At 36.4% G+C, this 21,249-nt stretch overlaps 1 protein-coding gene across 4 annotated transcripts in view; it reads right to left on the bottom strand.

Annotated features, from left to right (window-relative positions):
• Window positions 1-21,249, bottom strand: part of LOC141450051 (Krueppel-like factor 7) — a 710,120-nt gene that overhangs the window by 197,693 nt on the left and 491,178 nt on the right. The window contains exon 1 of one of the 4 annotated variants that reach the window (XM_074120071.1): window positions 20,261-20,419. The exons of the other annotated variants lie outside the window; for them this stretch is intronic. The gene's annotated coding sequence lies outside the window, so the exon portion shown is untranslated. Of the gene's footprint in view, window positions 1-20,260; window positions 20,420-21,249 lie in introns of those variants that run through there. 4 annotated transcript variants of the gene reach the window in all.

Raw genomic sequence — 21,249 nt, 5'->3', positions numbered from 1 at the left:
GTTGTTAGGCTGGGATATCCGCAGGGACGCCAAGATCCCTGAAGAAGTGGCTATCCCACTTCCTCCCTACGGGTATTAGTATTAGCACTAATTGAATTTCAAATTTTAAGAAAATAGAGAAATCAAAAGAGTGATGTCACATTAGAACAACTTATTTTCCTGTTTTTTGACGGCGATGTGTATGATCCACTTCCCAATTTGACGGTAGCCCAGCTTGTTGATGGGTAGGCTTAACCTGGCAAGGCTAAAAAGAAAAGCCTAAAGCCGAACCGATACATACAAAATTGAATACGCCCTGCAAAAGCTGATTTCAGTAAAAATGATACTATAAGATGCCATATATTAATAATTGGAATACAGAATGTCGGGTACGTGTACATATTAGTTTTTATTTGAGTTTCTGATCGTGCGGATTAGCCAAGGATAAAAACTATATTTTATAAAATCCATTCTACGAGGGATTTCAATGGTTATCCACTATTTAAAACCTCAAATGCAGAGATAAATCCATAAATTAGTTATAAACTGAACTGGCATTCCAAATTAAATGTATTGTTAGAGGGGAAAAAAACGACGATATTCTAACATGTCAAATCCTTGGATAATATTTGGTAAACTTGGGAATATCCCCAGATATAGATTATTGGGAAAGAAAGAATTCAACAGGGGTAAGGGAAGATTTTTTTTTTTTTTTATCCGATAGTCTGGTTATCGTATGCGTCAGCACGTTTGACACCATTATCCAAAAACGTAAGCGATGACAGCAGGTACAAGTGGAAGATGGCTGTCTGGTTATGGTAGGAGTAAAAAATAGGGTTTCATCCATAACATTAAAGAGAAGTGTTGGGGGTGTAAGAAGAAGAGACAGGGGGCGAAGCAAAATATTGTTAAGAGTCCGCCGCCAAAGAGGTCGGCTACATTCTGGTGTTAGTAGTGTTTGGGGGCGGTCCAAAACACGTCTTTCCTGTCTAGCCGCCTCTTACCTCTCTCTCTCCAACCATATTCCACACCTTCCGGAACTTGTATACCAGTAATGTATACACTAACGTAATGGTCTCTCACCCACCTCTGCTGTTCGGTTGAACCCGTCTATTATATATTTTTTTTTTTACATCAGTGTCTATCATCTAGAGATTTAAGGGCAAATCCATCTTGAAACGGTTACAGGAGAGTTAGAGAGAGAGAGAAAAAAGAAAACAAAAATTTTCGCTATTAATCATGAACTTGAGTTTTAAGATAGTTCATTCAATAATTGTGGAAAAAATTGAGGAAGAGGACAACTCTGGAGCGATGACGTCGGAATTCTGGAGAATTAGCAGAGGAAGTAATGGATAAACTTGATCCTCTACGACTTGAAAGATGTGGACAGGTTGTTGTAGCTATCTACTGGAGACTTAAGCGACTGTTTAGTTTAGATTAGATTAGATTAGACTAGGGCGGCCTCAAGGCCTACGCCACTGCGACCCCTTTGGATCTATTGTGGCTCCCTTCACTAAAAAGCTCGCCCTCCAGACCTGACCTTTTAATCAGACTCTTAATGCTGGAGAGTGACTCTTGAGAGTAAAGCTCACCAGGCCTTGGTTTTTCCTCCCCGAGAAGTAACAATCCTTAGCCACACACGAGCCCCTCACACTGACACAACACGTGCAGTGCCGTTTCCTCCTCTTCCTGACAGAACCTACAGAGGCTATCATCTGCCAGGCCCATGCGATGCATATGTTTTCTGAGCCTGCAGTGGCCACAGTTAATAGGCCTACAATTATCCTTATAGCCCCACGCGGCCTTGACGGATTAATTCTGCAGTCAGCCTCGGCGAATAGCCTTTAATAAACTTCTTCGCCCAAGGACTGTTTAGTTTGTGAGTTCAGTTCAGTTATTAAAAAAAAAAAGCGCATGATAGACTGGACTTTGATAAATTGCGAGAAACTGAACCAAAATAGAAATTCTTGGGCACTTCTAGGCAGATTCTTTTAGACTACTTCATAAATTTCCATAAGGTAGTGAGGGGAGGGGGGGAAATGCGCAGTGAACTCCCTAATTATTATGCTAAAGCTTGCCGATCGTCCAAAATTGTTGGCATAATAGTTTATTAACTAAAGCCACAAACTTCAAGGGTGAAATCTGGGCCAGAATTCTCCAAAGTACTTTGTGGCATGCAACGCGATTCCAGCTAGGAATGTGTCTAATGTTCAATAGGTATTTATATATATATATATATATATACTTAAATGTACGTTAGTGGGTACTTAAATTGTGCCCCAGGGTTCATAGAAGACGGGGTGAGCGGGTGGTACTGAAATAGTTTAATAAAGCTTCTTGTGGAAGGCAGCCAGTTAGGTGTTGGCAGGAGAGGTTGAGTATGGCACGCAGTGTGGGTGTGTGGATGTAAGCAGGACTATCACCAACAATGCTGATAACAGAGATGACGACGGGTGGTGTTTCCCAGTTGAGCATGTGAAGTTTTCTAAGCACCGTAAGAATGATTAAACAATATAGTACAGGAAGTCAGGCGTTGATGATGATCGTATCTTGCAGATAGACAGGGCTGCCACATCCACACTCTTTGTCAATATACGTACCTCGCCCAAGGTTAACAATGACTTCCATCGCCAAGGCAGAGGATGGTGAGAGATGGAGAGAGAGGACAGAGCAATGTCCACGACCTCTAAGGTTAATTAAGTGAACATAGTTTCAAACAGTATGTGTCATAGGACGCTCTCTGGACTGAGTAACTCCACATCCTGCCGTCTCACCTTTAGTTAGGCTTACCTTTCTCTCGCTTCATAGCATACACCTTCCTCTATATATATATCTATATATAATACCCTGTATAATGCTCATCATACAACCAACTTCACCTAGTTATATACATCACTGGCTTAACCTCACTATTGTTTCAACTTTACTCCAGCCATTACCAAAAATAGAGCAAGTATCCCAAATTGAGCATATTAAATATGGCGAGAATTTGATTGACCATCTTCTTACTCGTTCCACATGTTAATAATAATTAACAATTTGATGTGATCAGTTTTATTACCTTTTACTTAATAAAATGCTAGTTCAATTTCTTATTTGAGAGAGTACGTAAAATTAGTTTGAAAGCACAGGATCGATGATGGTGAATTCGGATTGATTATTGTTTTTCTGTCATTTAATAGAGAAAATACGCAAGAATAAACAGAAGTATAAAGGCGAACATCGTCAGGAGCCACAGTAGTCGAGCGGTTAAGAGACTAGACCCGCAATGCTAAGATGTATTGTTGGTTTAGTGGGTTCGATTCCCATGTGTCTAGGCCTTGGATTTTATTTAATGGTTAATATGAGAAATTTATAGTAAAGTATGTTAGGAGGTTAAGAGACTAGATCCGCAATGCTAAGATGTGTTGTTGGTTTAGTGGGTTTGATTCCCCAGCCTGGAAAATTAAGCATTTCTTTACTTTACTTAAGTGCTCATCACAATTGGCCTTCTGGTTCGTTTGTTTTACAATCCTAGACATGCTGAGAACAGAAGAGTAGCAACTAGTAAGGTAACAGCCTGGACTTTGTGAAGAAAGAGATTAGACATTATTTTACTTGTCCGTCAGAGAAATGGTTATTCAGCTACCATGTCTTGGAGATCTAATCGTTCTTCGATGTACCAGGAAAGAAACAGGAAACAGGAGGAAGCAATACTTTTGGGTCAAACTTCATAAAGTAAGCTTTTAACAGTTATCCTGTTTTTAAGATTCCTTGTCTAAGAAACAATCCTAATTTGAATTACGAACCTTAGTATTAGCGTAGCAAAAACATTGATCTGCAACCATTTCTTCTAATGGTTTTTATTTAAGATAAAACTTGTAATAAAATAAACTTTAAGAAAAAAATCTTAAAAATAAATCTGACAATTTATTGTCACAACAATAATGAAATAAAAAGGGGAAATTCCTTTAAAACATACTTTTATTACTTTTACAAGAAAATAAAATTATGAATTAAAAGAAATGATAGAAAATGTAAAAAAAAAATTAAATAAAAAAAAGAAAAATAATAATAAAATGTTGAAGAGGAAAATTATATATATATCAGGCAAATAGATTCACGTAAATCGTAAAAAGCACGTTCTGTATGAAGCACGTCTCAGAAATAAATGATAAGACATTTTTGATGGGAGTAGTAAATTTATGTAGTATATGCTTATAACATCTTCTTTAGGAAGAAATGGATTTTTATATGATCCATTACACAGAATTTTTGATTAATTTTTTTCTTTTTTTTTTTTTTGTAACATTAAAACAACACAATAAGAAGAAGAAAACTGTGAGAAGGCGTTTTGATTTAGATTAATCAAATTTTAATCAAGAAAATTATGTTGGCTATATTTTAGCCTTTTTGTTATTTTTAGGGACAATCGAATTTTAATTGGAGTTTCCATTTTAAATAAATTCTTTTAAAAGTGGATTTTACGATTTCTATACTAATTATTGCTGACGTAAGATCTATAGCCTTTATTTCCTATGTAATAGTTCATTACAGTTCTGATAATAATGGCTATTTTTTTCAGGCATACTTTACGTCCAACTATCACAAATTAGGTGTCGTGGATGGAGGCTACTAACAAATATACTGTAAATTATTTCTCATATTAACCATTAAATAAAATCCAAGGCCTAGACAGGGGGGAATCGAACCCACTAAACCAACAATACATCTAAGCTTTGCGGGTCTAGTCTCATAACCGCCTAACATACTGTACTACTATAAATTTCTCATATTAACCATTAAATAAAATCCAAAGCCTAGACCAGGGGGAATCGAACCCACTAAACCAACAATACAACTTAGCATTGCGGGTCTAGACTCTTAACCGCTCGACTATCTTGGCGTCTTCCACCATTCTTACTGAGGGTTTGGAGTAGGTTTCTCTTTCGCTTGTTGGATACCATTTCATGGAATGTTTAGTTTTATTACGTTTTACGCACCCAGTTTGTACAGTTATTTCCCAGGGGAGCGCCCTTAGGCCTGTACTCTACACTATATTTACGAGTATATAGTCTACCAATACACATTCTACTTAAGCCACGGACAAAATTCTTTCTCTTGACAAAGACGCGAACTTTTCTTGTCGCTCCTCTCAATCCCATATAGAATCCCTTGAGCTTTGGCTGAGGTAATTGGAAATTAAAAGAAATGTAACCACATTGTCCTTAAGGTGAACTATCCTGCCACTCCTTTACTTAAACCACGCTACTCTTCCTACAGCAGATTGGGTTTAAGTACCTAAGACTATTCAAGTTCAGAAATGTGGCTTAGATCCGAAGAGATGATCCAGAAAGATAGTCTTTAAACTGCTAATGACTTTTTTTTTTGACGATTGAACAGTTAATAGTTAGTCTAGCTTAGGACTAAGTGCTAACTTAACACCAGACTTTATAGTCCTTTTATTGACAATTATGATGAAATCAATCATTTTATGGTTTAAAATTCTTAAAAAATAATCTATAATCTTCATGATGCTAAGTAACTCCGACACATGTTACGAACCTAGAATAGTCCGACAATTTTTTAAAAATAAAATTGGGATCTGGGATCAAAAGTGTGGCACATTTTTAATCTACTCAATGAAGATGAAGATCAATCACAGTATACGAGGTGTGTTCAAAAAGTAACGGGAATTTTCGTTTTTTGAAAAAAATATTTATTTATTCATCTACATTAATATTGTCGCCTTCAAAGTAGTCCCCTTCGCATACAATACACTTGTGCCAGCGCTTTTTCCAATCCTCGAAACACTTCTGAAACTCGATCTTTGTGATAGCTTTCAGCTCTTTCAGCGATTCGCTTTTAATGTCATCTATGCTTGTAAAACGACGGCCTTTTAATGTTCTCTTTATGTTTGGAAATAGAAAAAAGTCACATGGAGCCATGTCTGGCGAATATGGAGGCTGGGGCATCGTTAAAGTTTTGTTTTTGGCCAAAAATTCACGAACAAGCAATGAAGTGTGAGCAGGTGCATTATCGTGGTGCAAAATCCATGAATTGTTTTGCCACAAATCCGGGCGTTTTTTTCGGATTGCTTCACGCAAACGGCGTTGAACTTCTAGGTAGTACTCCTTATTGATTGTTTGACCTTGTGGCAAGAATTCATGATGCACTATGCCATTAAAATCGAAGAACACAGTAAGCATAACCTTCACATTCGACCGCACTTGTCGAGCCTTTTTCGGTCTTGGCGATCCAGAATGCCTCCACTGGGACGATTGAGCCTTAGTTTCGACATCATATCCGTAAACCCATGTTTCGTCACCTGTTATAACACGTTTCAGTAGATCCGCATCGTTGTCGACTTCATTGAGTGACTCTTGAGCAACTTCCATTCTCCGCTGTTTTTGTTCGAAATTCAACAATTTTGGAACAAATTTTGCTGCCACACGTTTCATACCCAAAATATCCGAAAAAATTTCATGGCATGAGCCAATTGATATGGCAACATCATCAGCGACTTCTCTGATTGTGATTCGGCGATCGTTCATAACCATTTCTTTCACTTTTTTCACGTTTTCATCGGTTGTTGATGTGCTTGTACGTCCAGGTCGTTCGTCATCTTCAACGTTTTCACGGCCATCTTGGAAACGCTTATACCACTCGTAAATCCTTGTTTTACTCATAGCAGACTCACCATATGCCTTTATTAACATTTCACACACTTTATTTCATTTTTTACGCAAAATTTAATACAAATTCTTTGATCCATTTTTTTTAACAAACAAAAATCGCCAAGCTCGAAAAACACGTCTAACCTTAACGGCTGCCACTTAAGAAGTAAACAATGAATATTACTGAAAATTTTACCGTACTTCAGGGGCATGTGTACCAACATAATAAAAAAAAAAATTTTACAATCAGACTCTCCAAACCCGCGAAATTTAAAAATTCCCGTTACTTTTTGAACACACCTCGTATGTTAAATTGTTTTTCTGCTTGTCAAACAGTTTGATACGGATGTGTGGACTCTTCAGTGGTTCTAGTTCCAACAGGTGATTTAAATCCAGGGAGAAATGCGTTCTTGATCAGTTTAACAAGTAAATAATGAAATAATAACATTGATTTGTAGGATGTTTTGGTTTAATCACTTAATAACTTGGAAGGTCTTCATTTAGGTTGAACTGTAGTTGAGGTTAACTGAGACAGTAAAGAATGAACTGTTAATGAAGAATTTTTTATTCTTTTACTTTTTTTTTAATATTCTATTTTTATTTATTTTTTAAGTAACATTGTTAGTTTTGTCTAGAAGCCGCCAGAGCTTTGTATGTTGGGATGGTTGAATTGCTTATGTTATCAGTGATGTGATGGATGAAGGTAGCCATTGTTTAGTAAACAGCAGGTTGCCACGTGTCTTGTTGCGCTGTTTTGTTGTTGTTCTATTAGGTGATATAGTTTAGGGACTAACTTCCACAACACATAACAACCTCATGGTGGCAGTGAATACAACAGCTGGAAACAGATTCTCTCTGTCTTTGTCTTTTAGATTCCTCTCTCTCGCTCTCTCTCACCCCTCCATTTGCCACTACCTTTCACACCCAACTACAACCAACCACATTAATCTGTGAAAGCACATTATTATAATAGACCCTGCGAGAGGAGAATGGGTTTTGTGTGGGTTTAAATAAAAAGGTTACTACCCAGGTTACTGAAGAGTTCAAGTATTTAATAAATAAGCAGAAAAAGATGCAGCGCTACATCGGAGAGTATCATGTAGCTCTCTAGACTCTGGGGCTCACGAATTTTATCTAAAGTCATTCTCTTTCAGAGTGTCGGTCCCTGAGTATAGAATGTATATATCAATAGGAGGGGGGATCAAAGATCAAAGAAGCCGACCTTGCGTGTGTGTATGTGGAGAGAGAGAGATACAGAGTGAGAAAGAGGTTAATCTCAGATTAACAATGCTATGCCCACACGGGCTTAACAATACGCTAAGCCACTATTATTTCATGAAGAATCTCAAGAATGACAATGATGCCTTTTAAGTGAATCTTACTGTTTTAAATGTTAAACAATTAAACTACAAAAAAAGAACTATTACGCGACTTTATGAAAGTTTACGTATTTACTTAAATTTTCCGTGATGCTGAAAAGTTGACTTCAATTATAATTTGATTGCACGTACCAAAAGGTTCCATCAAAAGAAGGGAACTCAAGGAGAAAAAGACGTACGCTCCTCACCTTGAGATATAGCAGAAACATCCAACCATGACGCTGGATGAGATCGCACGTTGATAAGAGTAGTTAGTAAAAATTCCAAATTAGGAAAATACATTACGAGTTGTGGAAAATGTATGTTGCAAAAAAGTAAAGTAATCGCCAATTTTTTCAGGCGGAGCTTAACGTCCAACTACCAAATTAGGTGTCGTGGACGGAGGCGACTAGCAAACATACTTTACTGTAAATTTCTTTTATTAACTATTAAATAAAATCCAAGGCCTAAACACAGCGAATCAAAACCACTAAACCAACAATACATCTTAGCATTGCGGGTCCTAGTCTCTTAACCGCCTAACATACTTTACTATAAATTTCTCATATTAACAATTAAATAAAATCCAAGGCCTAAGACAGGGGAATCGAACCCACTAAACCAACAATACATTTTAGCATTGCGGGTCTAGTCTCTAACTGCTCGGCTACTGTGGTGCCCCATTGTATTGATGACCCTAATGGACGGAAACTTAAAACTCTGGTATTCATTTGTACTTCTTGGGGAGCAGACTACATAATTCGTAATTATAGTGAACTTCCTTCAATTTTGAATAAAGCTTTTAGTCATTTAGCTAGTTAGAGAAACTATAAAAAAAAAACAAATATTCAAACGAATAAAAAAAAGGGACAAAACATATTTTAGACCAGTTAATTGTAAATTAGAATGGAAAGCGTATTGGTCATACACTACCGCGACTGTCGCACAGTATTCTGGGTAAATACAGCTCCAGAATAGAGCCACACTAAAATTGAAAAGAAAGAAAAGAAAATTAAATTCAGAACAAAAGTGATGTGTGGTGTGTGTACAATTGTGGATAAAAGTTCCAAAAAAATTGTATACATATTATAAGCAGGATATCCTACGAACAAGAAGAAATGACGTGAATGTGCAAGAATTGCACAAAACTGTATAATGTGATTGCAACAAAAGGAGAGCATGAATTAAAGCAATGTATAGATAAGGGATAGAGCTGTGTATATTCCCTTATACCCGCACAGATAATAAAGTCAGCCTCAAACATGAATACTAGACAAAATGGATGGGGGGGTCTTTATTTTCGAGTCATATACACTGCCTGCTATATACATTCGGGCAGTTTAAGTGCAGAGAGAGAGACTAACTAAAATGCAGAATACGAAAGCAAAAGAAAAACAGAAAAAAAACCCTTATCATTGCGACTTTAATAAAAATCATAAAATTTACTCATATAATTTGGTTGGGAAATATTCAACGTCTAAGAGGGTAGCCATTTCAAATATACAACATTATTTATGCTGCTCCTCTCATGAATATTAATGTGTAATTAATTAAAATTTGTGGCCGATTAAATTTTGATTTTATTAACATTAGTTAAGTTAAGGAGGAAGTTGTATGGCGATGTTGAATTCAACACAAGAAGTCTGAAGTTACTTTGGAGTATCTCAAGGATCAGTCCTCGGGCCAGTTCTGTACCATTATCTTTCTGTTCATGATCTGTCTGTAAAAAAAACAAAAAAAAAACTGTGACTGTGTCATGGACCCGGCCGTGTGATGTACATGAATACGTTTGCGTAACAAGTGATATTTTTTATATAAAATATTTTTATTTAGGTATGTATTTAGGATAAAATGAGGGAAACAAATCGACGATCGAACACAATCTATGCCTATACAGTCCGTTGTCGATCTAGAAGCGATTTCATCATCCACTTGCATAATATCAACCGCCCCAGCTGCAGATTGTGCAGACACCGTCGTTGATCCGCTCGGCCGCATTCATTCTTTTACGTTCCCGGCACAGCTTGACTCGGTCATATGGTGTTTCATTATTACCATTCGATTGTTCTTGAGAAGCCCTTTCCAACCGTATACGATCTCTGTATTTGGTTTTGGCTTTTCGTCGCGTATGTATTTTTATTCTAACATCTTATTATATTCACTGTCACTATTTTACACTAATATTTTATATAAAATCGATAGATTTTGACGACAGCTGACGATTAAAACTTAAACGTACATCATAGCTTCTCCAAGTCAAAAGTTATACTAATTGCAAATCTCGAAACGCAGCAAAATGATCTTAAAATGGCGGCGCTTCCCCCCCCCAACGCGTGCTACGTCCTCGCTTGTCGTAATGAATTCTTTGATCCTTTAGCTATCCAGTGGTCTAATTTAATTTTGGATTTAGACGATAGATTCGAAACTATAATGCCAAACTGTATCCCTCGATTTTGTTATTAGGTTTTTTGGATTGCCTCCATATGATAGGAAAATTTAAAGATGTATTCACGTCAAAATTAAATGTACTGTTATCCCTTGTTTGCTGAGAACACGGCACTATATACGTCACCATAGTGACAGTAATTTCGAAACCACTTTCACAAAACTAAAGCAGAATTTTTGAAACACTTCCACAGGAAGTGGGTAAATTGAAATGAATATCTGGAAAAATCTGTTCTCAAAAACGTGATGCAATTTATAAAACCATTTTTTTTTAAGAAAAGGGAACCCAAAACTGGTATTTCCGGTGTAAAAGCGGAAGTCGGAAGTCTACACGAAAACTACTCTCATTATAGCAGAGTGAGGCTGCAAATAGTACATGTTATAGCTCATCTACAAACTCAAAACAAAAAATAAACGCACAACTTCTTTTCAATTTTATTTTTGCGCTCAGTGGAGGCACTTTTTTGGAAGATTTATTAAAATTGAGAACCCCCCACTCCAGGAAAATTTCACATAAAGGAAAAACCTGTTTTATAGATGTGGAACAATAACAGCCCAGATTTTTTATGGTTGTTGTCGTCGTCGGTAGGCCCGCATGTCATATACGGACATAAAGAAGGGAAAGAAAGAACAGAAAAAAACAAACTCTTGCCATTTCTTGCAGTTCCAGAATTGTGGTAAGGATACCAGTTTCCGAGGACTATGAAAAAAAACCCAAGGACTAAAAGAAAGGAGGAGGGAAATGGAAGTGAGTTTTCCCATGCACAGTGTGGTGGGGATGATGCTATTGCCCAAGGGGAGGTGGAATGGTTTTGCACGTGGATATCATGGAATGGCTTTTTCACTCCAGGAGTGTGGTTCTCCCGTACGTAGTAAAAAAAAAAGAAGAAGTCTCATAAAGCACTTGAAACGGAAACTCTACTGCAGCCTAACTCTCCTGGCCATACAATTTCACCCTCTCGCTTACTCGCCGCCCCTGAACGACGACGACTCCTGGAATCCAGGAGACCTGTTTTTGTCAGATACTCGGGAGAGCATAACTTGGCTATATACTAGAAACTGTGTATAGAAGGGTAAGTTTTTTAGTGGTTGAGTGTTAGTGTGGAATTGGAAGGAGTATCCTAGCAAAAGGTTAGAAGGGCAGGAATAATGTTTGCGGCAGTTTGTGGGATAAGGGGATCTGTAGGATGAGTTTTTAAGGGTCACCGGGGTGTGAGGGAATTTAAGGAATGGGGAAATGTAGACTCCTCTTAGACTAAACAAAGTAACTGTGACGTCACGCTGAAAACAAGTTGGGAGAGGGAAGGGTGTTCTTTCTTTCTCACCTTGGTTATGCTTCTGGAAAAGAGTTTTTGTTCTCCAGCTGGAGTCCCGCTGTTTTCTCGGGTAAATCACTATTTAGCACACTTGAAAGAAAAAGAAACAATCTCTTCTATGTGTTTCTTCAGCTGGTGGCTTCTGGCAGAGTCACGTGCTTAGTACAGGACGTAGCAAACTACAGTCAGAGTTGAACTCTACGAAGAGTTGATCCTTTTCGGAGTGGCTGCTAAGTTTCAGGAGTACAAAAAAAGAAGAGGTAAAGCATGGGGCAGGAAAGGAACCTACCAGAGGAATTGGGGAATCAGTAGAGTAAGGGGCTGGAGTTAGCTTACTCCCGTTTTACAAACGCACCATTTCCCCCTGAACACTTTCTGGATATTAGTCTAGTTTTGGGCGGGATGAACCAGTTTATGGTTGTGAGTTTGTGCGTGGATGGGTGCAGCAGATGGGCGGTGGGATTTAGGGAAAGAGAAAGAAGGAAACGAAACAAATTGCAGGACTCTGCCACCCGCTTCACCCATTCAACTTCGTTCATTTCACTTCACCGACCATCATTTTCAATTGAAACACCCCTCAGAGTAACCTCCTTCACCTCCCCTCCAAGAAAAACACTCCTAATACTTTTTAACCCCAGCGATCCCAAGACATTTTTTTCATGACATTTCTTTCTCCCTCATTAAGCGTCCATAAAATTTGTAAATGAAAAAAATCTTCTGTTCACACTCACATAACTTCCTACGCGCACATTGCACTGAAATGTAACCTAACAGGGAGGTTGCCCTAACCCTACCCCGTGAACACCCTTTATCGAAATTCAAAGTTCACCTACGAACCTTTTTTTTTTATTAATGGAAATTCATTGAGTAATCAAATACTTACGATTGACGAATTTTTATACTCAATTTTTAGCAAACAATTTCATTTATGAACAGAAAAACTAGGACTGTAATTTATACAACAAAATTTCTCCAAAAAGTGCCCTCAATCAAATTACTCAAGCAAAAATATTAAAAACAGAAGTTATAGATATACAAAAATATACAAGCAAATAAGGCGCCACGATAGCCGAGCGGTTAAGATACGATACCCACAATTCTAAGATGTATTGTTGGTTTAGTGGGTTCGATTCCCCGGTGTCTAGACCTTGCATTTTATTTAATGGTTAATATGAGAAATTTGTAGTAAAGTAGGTTAGGCGGTTAAAAGACTAGACCCGCAACACTAAGATGTATTGTTGGTTTAGTGGGTTCGATTCCCCCGGTATCTAGGCCTTGCATTTTATTTAATGGTTAATAAAAGGAATTTTAGAGTAAAGAATGTTTGTTAGCCGCCTCCGTACACGACACCTAATTTAGTAGTTGGAAGCAAAGACCGCCTGAAAAAATAGGCAATTACTTTACTTACTTTACAAGGAAATATAAATAAACTCATAGGAGCCATTTTTTTGAAAAAATGTAAAAAGAAAAAAGTAATTAAAACGTTCCAGTAAAGTGCTACTCATTTCTGGTTATCCAAATCATTATTTCAAGTTATAATGCACACACAAATAGACAATATACTTTTACAGACTCTTGGGATCCCCCTCAAGACGGATAATTCTGAAGAAATCTCATAATTGAAAATCTATAGGACTATAATTCTTTTCCTTACTGAAGTAGAGTGAGATAAAGTAACAAAGTTGGAGTAATACAATCAACAGGGCTTTGTCCTGTAAGAGTAAGAGGACCAACCCTTCTTTAAGGATCTTGGAGCTCAGGGTGAGTACCAGTATAATCTGACAAACAATACTCAGTTCTTACACTCTAATAATCAAACTACAGGACCTGCAAAGACAGGCAAGTAGATGTCGTAACTAATTTAGGTTTAGCGTATCCAAAAATGATACCCTAGCTCATCCTAATCCAAGATGTCATGCCCCAAAGTACGGATAAGAATCTACGTTTAAATAGTCCCACCAGATTGTAGAAATCTTGAACAATCTGAATTAGTTTGTAAAAAAGAAAAAAAAACTTGTCTTTCTTTATATAGTGAGGGGAGGGGAAGGTTGTCGCAGTACAACTTAAGAAAATGAGGTCAAGAACTAAAGTTAAGAAGAGGCGTTAAAACTTTGATGTAAACGATGGTAAATATATTCCAAAATATATAAATAGAGAATGAAGAAATGGAAGAAAGAAAGAGCATACGACTTGCCACCTCCAAGTAGCCGCCTCTACCGCCCCTGGCCGACCGATCTCCACCGCCCCCCCCCACAACCGTAACGGTTACTTTCTCTACCATCTACAAACTCTACAAACCCAAAACTAACCCCAGGGAGTCATTACTTATATAAGTTACGATGTACGTACTCTAGAGAGTCTTTAGTTCAACTTGGAATGTAAAATGATAAAGCACTTTCTCACGAAAATATTGTTACAAACCCCCCCTCTATCTCACCCCAGGAAAAGGAAAACACATTTCCTCCATTTTACCATTACATTTCCGTCGAAGTCGTCTGATTGTAATGTTACTTTGCTTATTTATTTTATGTTTACTTTTTTATTTGACCACTCAAAAGAGAATAATCCTAATGATGATAGAAACAAGGAACGGGATTACATCAGTGGTTAGCGCGTACTTTCTTTAGTTTGCTGGGAGCTGAAAAAAAGACAACTCCTTATAGGGCGCCTCATGTTTTTGCCAGGAACTCGAAGCGTATTTGGAACAACTTGAATAGTTTGAAAGAATAATATCCGGGGATAATTTGTTGTGAGTACTCGGACAAAAAATTAGGTTTCCTGAATTTTCTCGAAGGGGAAAAACGTCTCAAATGAAAGAAGGTTAAGTACACTGTAAAGGTAAAGTAATTGCCTCTATTTTTTTCAGGCGAGCTTTACGTCCAACTACCAAATTAGTGGCAAAAACGGTGACGACTAGCTAACATACTTTACCATAAATTTTTCATATTAACCATTAAATAAAATCCAAGGCTTAGACCGAGAATCGAACCCACTAAACCAACAATACGTACATCTTAGCATTGCGGGTCTAGTCTCTTAACCGCTCAGCTACCGTGGCGCCTACGTTAAGTGCACTGAGTTTAAACAAATGGAGTTATTATCAATGGAGAAAATCTGGAAAATCGATACACTAAAGGGGCACTTTTGATTGGCTGATTTTGTCGAAAAAACTTATTGTCGTTTCTAATGATATCAATGAAACCACACTAAGTAGAAATTAAAATTTGAACCTTACTGTAATTATTTTCGTGTTTCGAGCTATATTGTCCACACACTCCTTAAATCCGGTGTGAATTCTCAATCGGAAATAGACCAGATTGCATTTCTTTCTTGCATTAGGAAGTGTAAGTTAAGATTAATTATTTAATGGAGGAGAAACGTATCCTGTAGTATTTCTCCAAGACACTTTCGCTAACAGAGATTGGCACGTCTGATAGTCGAATAGGTTAATTCCAATCCTCTTTCTCCTGGATCCTTCTCTATCCTACTAGAAATTGTTGCGAAATGTTCACCTAATGCCTCAGAAATGCAGGAAGTTAGAAGTAACAAGAGGTAGAAGTTCTATTGGTTGGCCTGGGTGGAAAAATAGAAGTATGTTCCATATTATCAGCTAAACGTTTCAAGCTCCTAAGGTGGTTTCTTTTTTTCTTTTTTTTTGACGTTCTAAGAGATCACCACAAAAAATATCAGCTTTTACCACCAAATAATGTTTCTCATATGTTGTAAGAAGTTAGTTTGGCCTCTAAGGCTTGCGCTAATGGCCGACCTAGACTATTAAAACTGCATTATAGTTCACTTTTTTTTTTAAAGAGTGCGAACTGTTTATTTTAGAAAATAGTTATATATTATATAGCTACCAACAATTTAAGTGAGAGAAAACAGTGAATAAAGTATGAGAAATAAAAAAAAGAAAGAGAAAAGTTTTTCAAACTTTTAAAATGTTAGTTACTGAACAAATTGTAGAATTATAGTGAAAAGTAAAAAGAAAAGTTAGCAACCTACTCACTTGCAGTATAGAAAAATAAAAGTTTTCCACTTTTCTTTTCTTTTTTGCATTAGACGGGCGGAAAAGCTTGTGTGAATACGTTAAGTGGTTCTATATGTATGTAAGTAGTTGGGTAGATAGTTTCTCTGAGAAAGTAAATAGTATCTATAAAATGAGAAGAGCAAGCTTGGGTAAAAAAAAGAAGAGAAATGAGAAAGATTAGTTTCCCAAGAGAGAAAAAGAGAAAAATTAACATACTTTCAACGAGAAATTGTAAGAGAAAAGTTTTTTCACCATCAAATCACATTCTACCTAGATCTTTTCCTTATATATGACGCAATTTGGGGGGAAAAAAAATCAATACCGGTAAATGATTTGGGAGCTTTCTTAATATTCTTAATATTCTTACCAAGGTAGTCAACAAGGTGGATTCGAGGAGGAAATTAGGTAAGGTACAAGTTGCGGATTTAGGGAAAATTTGGATTTGGAATTTGGTATAGCGGGAGACAGATCGGTGTGGATGCTATGGATGCTAACATATAAGGATGCATCAGAAAAGATACGCAGGATTTTTGAGTAAATAACCTGGTTTAACTTTGAACGCTTTGCTCTTCTAATACAGTTCAAAAAAACCTAAGTCTTAGATCGAACGTTGTTACAAGGAATGTGATTCAGGTACCTAGAAGGTAGTGTTTTTCTAGAAATGGTAATAGCAATAAACTAGAAGGGCGTTATTCTGCCCACCAATTTTTTGTCAGAACCAAAAAAAAAAATTCTATTTTTCTCACTTGTGAGTAAATGACAATTTCACACACTTTATGGCACCATATTCACTTAATCTATCAACAGAAGGATGGAGCCATAGTCCAAGACTCAAGAGATGCATTTTGTTATTAATATTAGTTACGACAATTAGTGACGTAATTACCAACAACTAGTACTAGCTACGCCTATAGGGTATGCAGTGTTTGTGTACATTACCAAAGAGCAAACAGTTCTATGTATATAGTAATGGTTAGTAGATAGCAAACCGTTATACAGAGTTAGATGCAACCAGCAGTTATTATAGCAATACGTACTATATATGTGATATGTGAAGCGTACGCAGCAGAACACACTGTACAGAGTATTGTGCAAGCTAAATAGTATGTTGTGCTGGATGCATAATTACATTATGCTATAATTATAATATCCAGCAGGATCCTAGCAACCAAATCACACTCTCTCGTTCGCTTCTTCCCTACTTCACCATTCCACCCTCCTAACTACGACCTCTGCTAACACCTAGTCTCACAGAGAGCGTGAGAGGTATTTTGTGCGTGAGTGTGTGTGAAAGAGGCTGTGAGAGATGTTAACAATACTATAATAACCCAGAGTGATATGTAGGTGAGTAGAAGCGCATGCGAATTGTTACCTAATTATATCAAAATTACGTTAGTATTACTGAATTATTTTGTTACACATTTAGAGCAGTATAGGATTGCTATTTAATTGCAAAAATTGAATGAAACTTGTTTACATATTTTTTGTTATTTGGTTTAAAGAAAGTTAGATTCAATTACAATCGAAAATTACATTAGAAATATTGGGGTGCCACAGTAGCCGAGCGGTTATAGGCTAGACCCGCAATGCTAAGATGTATTGTTGGTTTAGTGGGTTCGATTCCCCAGGTCTAGACCTTGGATTTTATTTAGTGGTTTATATGAGAAATTTATAGTAAAGTATGTTAGGCGGTTAAGAGACTAGACCCGCAATGCTAAGATGTATTGTTGGCTTAGTGGGTTCGATTCCCCAGGTCTAGACCTTGGATTTTATTTAGTGGTTTATATGAGAAATTTATAGTAAAGTATGTTAGGCGGTTAAGAGACTAGACCCGCAATGCTAAGATGTATTGTTGGCTTAGTGGGTTCGATTCCCCAGGTCTAGACCTTGGATTTTATTTAGTGGTTTATATGAGAAATTTATAGTAAAGTATGTTAGGCGGTTAAGAGACTAGACCCGCAATGCTAAGATGTATTGTTGGTTTAGTGGGTTCGATTCCCCAGGTCTAGACCTTGGATTTTATTTAGTGGTTTATATGAGAAATTTATAGTAAAGTATGTTAGGCGGTTAAGAGACTAGACCCGCAATGCTAAGATGTATTGTTGGCTTAGTGGGTTCGATTCCCCAGGTCTAGACCTTGGATTTTATTTAGTGGTTTATATGAGAAATTTATAGTAAAGTATGTTAGGCGGTTAAGAGACTAGACCCGCAATGCTAAGATTTATTGTTGGTTTAGTGGGTTCGATTCCCCAGGTCTAGACCTTGGATTTTATTTAGTGGTTTATATGAGAAATTTATAGTAAAGTATGTTAGGCGGTTAAGAGACTAGACCCGCAATGCTAAGATGTATTGTTGGCTTAGTGGGTTCGATTCCCCAGGTCTAGGCCTTGGATTTTATTTAATGGTTAATATGGGAAATTTACAGTTAAGTATGTTTGCAAGTCGCCTCCGACTACGACACCTAATTGGTAGTTGGACGTTAAGCACCGCCTGAAAAAATAGGCGATTACTTTACTTTACTTTTACATTATAAATATGAGATCAATTTTTTATATTGTAAATTTTCTCGAAACTACTAATGTTATTATTAGAGGTGTGCCCTCAACTAGGTTTCGAGTCTTATACAAATGACCAAGTTGCAGGACACATGTGTGCATCCATCCAAGTCCACAGCAGACTGTTGTTAAGTTTTGGCCGCATGCATTTTTAAGGCATCCCAGGGCGGCATTAATGATGACCAGTGAAAATTATAGACAAAAAGAGAGAGAAAAAAGAACTGACAGAAACAATCTGCACAAAAAAAGGAGAAGTTTTCTATAAGAAACCAAACTTTGGACACAGTAAGCCCTCTTTTAGCTGCAAGGCCTGCAAGGAATAGGGCCCACTACTATAATCTCTGATAAAGGGAGGAATAAAAGCAAAATAAAATAAAGAGTTTGCTCGTGCTAAAAACTGTACATATTGGCTCAAACGAAGATTAAGGTCAACAACGCAATGTGATCGAATTGTAACCTTTTATCAACAGCTATCAATGGTCCGGGAAAAAGTTTGATTGACCATTATAGGAACAAAACCTAGTAGAAGAAAACATAATCAATGGAGAACCTTTTTTAAGTCCTAAAATTTTATTTTATTTAAAAAAAAAATTCTTGCCTGAGAACTCTTGGATGAAAAGCCCTAAAATTGAGCCGAATGGACTTCACACATAGCAATCCCAATTTCTCTTCCACCAAAAACTAACCTGAACTAAATAAAATGCAACAAACACTTGGAGAAGCCTTCTATTATTATTGTACTTATAAATACTTTTAGGATTATATAAGAAAAAAAAAATTGGGCACCAGATGAAAAGCAGGAGAGAGAAAAACCTAGAACGAGAAAACTTAATGTTCAGAAATGTAGCTGTGTTTTCCAGGATTCTTCCTTGTTTTTCTTTTTTCCATTTTTATGTTTCCCACACCCAACCCATCTTCTCTGGAGTTCTTTATTTTCATCGCTCCTTCTTCTCTATTCTTAAGCAAGACAGTCGGAAGAGAACAAATGTTTATTCTCCTGACCTTTATTTCAAGTTGCCCCCTCCCGCTTTAAAATTCTCTCCTTATTCTTTTATAATCCTTCAAAGAGTATTCAAGAAAACATCTGTTAGAGACATATAAAAAGCTAACTAATAAACTTTTTCTATAATTAAATTTTCTTTTAAAGTAAATTTAAACTTTTGAAAATAAATACATGGGGGAGTCCAGAATTAAATATTCAATGAACAGTAGGGAACATTGATCTTTCCAATTCTATGAAATATTATCGTTTTGGGTGTTGTAGAAGAGAAGATATAGCGTTTTGAAATTTAGAGGTTTTGCAAGACACCGAAACTTTAGATATCAATATCTCGTTTTCTGCTCATCAGAAATCTACGGAATTTCATACAATTATAGGGAACATTAGTCTTTCCAATTGTATGAAATATTATCGTTTTGGGTGTTATAGAAGAGAAGATATAGCATTTGAAATTTAGAGGTTTTGCAAGACACCGAAACTATAGATATCAATAGCTCGTTTTCGGCTCATCAGAAATCTACGATATTTCATATAATTATAGGGAACATTGATCTTTACAATTAGATGAAATATTATTATTTTATGTGCTATATTAGGAAATATGTATCGTAGGTGTATTTAAATTGTTGACTTTATTCATAAAAATTCTTTGCTATTAATTAGATTTTTCCGATTGGGATAATTTTATCAAAAGAAAAATGGTTAATATGGTAATTAATAAAGTTAATTATGTAAACAAATACATTTTAGAGTGCATAAGCACTATATACTGTAATAGTACAATCATAATATAGGTCCTGGAGTTGACTAGAGTGGTATGTGTGGGTGAAATGAGTATAAGTGAGTAAGAAAGGGTGAGTAACAGTGAGCAAAAGGGCTGAAGAGGGTGTAGCGAGTATCTGCCACAGTATGAAATCTACTTACAGTTGATTTAGTGAACCTGGTCGTGCAATTAATTGCAGCATTATGCTTTACGCTCGCATGTTATACTCGGCTAACATACCTACGTCACTACTCATGCACAGACCTGTCTACGTATAAAACATTTTAGTAGTAAAGTCATTTCTGAAATTACACCAAAAAAATTAAAGCTGTTACTATGGAAACTGTTAAAAAAATAATAATCAATGGATAGTAACATTATAAAGGACAAAAAAATAGTCAAAATGATGACTTTGTTAATTGGATACACAACTTAGATCTCCCTAAGGATTAAGCCCGTTCGGTAGTAATGCTTTAGAACTGGAATATTTTAGGTCCAGCAGTTAGCAACATAAATATACGTAAATGTGCAATATTTTACATAAATTTGATGGTTTTGTTATCGATCATAATAACTCGATTAAATTTTTTTTGTGAGTTTTGTTGAGCAGTCAATTTCATTAAATTGATTACCATCCACAGCATCCGTACAAAGGAATTAGCATTTGAAATCCTGTCGAAGTACAGGATTGTTTATTGTATCCCTAAACCGATTTTTGATTTTCATCTATGATCAGAGTTTGATTAATCAATTTTTTGTAGAGATTCTGAGTTCATTTAAGTTTAAGCGAGATGGTACGCACTAGACTTGTTAAATGAGGAAGGTTACAAAATGGTTTTGTATGTGAGTTATTCAATATGTTGATGAAAGGTTAAAATATTTTGTAAAAAAATATAGAAAAACAAAAAAATGTGTCTTGTTTTAGTGTTGGGGGTTAGGAGTTGTATTTTTGTAGGAGGGAGGCGCACGAATTTTAGCAGAAAAAAACATGATTGAATAAATTTACTTGTAATCGAACGTAGTATCGATATCGCATGAAACAACAATAGCGACTTCGTGCATGATAATCTAACTAGAAGTTTATTCCACGATTTACGTATCTTCCTAAAGAAATGAATATAAACTGCTCCACAAAAAAAGTGGCGCACTT

The sequence above is a fragment of the Rhodnius prolixus genome, unplaced genomic scaffold (genome assembly GCF_049639745.1).
Source record: "Rhodnius prolixus isolate KJV_2025 unplaced genomic scaffold, Rpr scaffold_2, whole genome shotgun sequence".
NCBI lineage: Eukaryota > Metazoa > Arthropoda > Insecta > Hemiptera > Reduviidae > Rhodnius > Rhodnius prolixus.
Note: the sequence above shows the minus strand (reverse complement) of the source record. Positions and strands in the feature narration are given on the sequence as shown.